This window comes from Cynocephalus volans, chromosome 5 (genome assembly GCF_027409185.1).
Source record: "Cynocephalus volans isolate mCynVol1 chromosome 5, mCynVol1.pri, whole genome shotgun sequence".
Lineage (NCBI taxonomy): Eukaryota > Metazoa > Chordata > Mammalia > Dermoptera > Cynocephalidae > Cynocephalus > Cynocephalus volans.
This window is the reverse complement of record NC_084464.1, coordinates 3,804,469-3,805,584: the sequence shown is the minus strand read 5'-3', so window position 1 is coordinate 3,805,584 and position 1,116 is coordinate 3,804,469. Positions and strand designations below refer to the sequence as shown.

Here is a 1,116-nt window from a genome sequence, read left to right as displayed (position 1 = left end):
CGTCCCTGGGCTTGGTTAGCCACAGGCAGTATCCAATGAGTGGAGGGGGAGCCGCCCTAAGCAGGCGTGCCGGGAAGACGCCCACACCAGTTAACCAAGACAACCCACAGAAGCGCCTTTTGGTTTTATTGTCCAGGGAGATGAAATTATTCTCAGCTCTTGCCAGTTGTATGAATAAATGAAGAATTATTACTCCAAAACTAATGAGCAAAAACATTTGCTCAAATATAGTGATGTGAAAGGCATATCTGAGGGGGACCTGGGAAGGATTTAAACATAAAACAAAATAAATCAATTTGCTAATCAAGAGACACAAAGAGAAAACCCTATATTAAACAGGGAGGCAAGGGAATGATGAACATAGGATTTAATATAATAGTCACCATCCTGAAGGTTGGGTGGTGAGAGACGTAGGGATGTAGGGTAGGAACAGACCAGAAAACTGGAATTCGGTTGTCGTCATAGTACTGGCTTTTGTTACGGTGGTGATGGGTGTGGGTTAATGGGTGTTTTTTACATTATTAGAAATAAATAAATGAGTGAATTAATAAATGAAGGCTGTGCATGGACCAATGGTGAGAGAGTATTGTGAACCAAGGATTATGAATAATCCAATTCTGTGCAATTGAGGTCCATGGACAAGAAAGAAAAAAGGAAAAGAAAGGGTAATTGTGTTGTGAATGTGATGTATCTCTCTCAAAGTGGAAGATAAACATTTTACAACATTCCAAGTATCTTGGGATTTTGTTATGATTTTACCTGTTAAGATAATCACTTTGTCACTGTCAGGAAGAAAATGAAAGTCTTTAGTCTGTTTAATATCTGAGCTAAACCGTGAATGTTGATACATGAGTGCCAGTCTTAATTCATAGAATACATTAATAGAAACAATAATGCCTGGCTTGCTGTTCTAGAATAAGACACTGTGTAGTAAACTTGGGCTTCCTGCGCGTGGCTTACAATAGCCGACAAGCGTGCTAAAACCTGCCTCAGTTTCAGTTACGAAATAATTAAGGGCAGCATTTTTAGGTCTTTCGATGTTTTTAAAATGGTTAAGAAAGTATGTTACTAAGACTTTCTGAAACAGGGTTCGAGAATCAAGCAAAACTGAGAAAG

General features: G+C 39.0%; 1 non-coding gene across 1 annotated transcript; it reads left to right on the top strand.

Moving 5' to 3' along the window:
• The first annotated feature begins 565 nt into the window (after positions 1–565).
• LOC134379396 (small nucleolar RNA SNORD112) lies at positions 566–637 on the top strand. Its single transcript, XR_010023792.1, has one exon. It is a non-coding gene; the product is annotated as a small nucleolar RNA SNORD112 (small nucleolar RNA).
• The last annotated feature ends 479 nt before the right edge of the window (positions 638–1,116 follow it).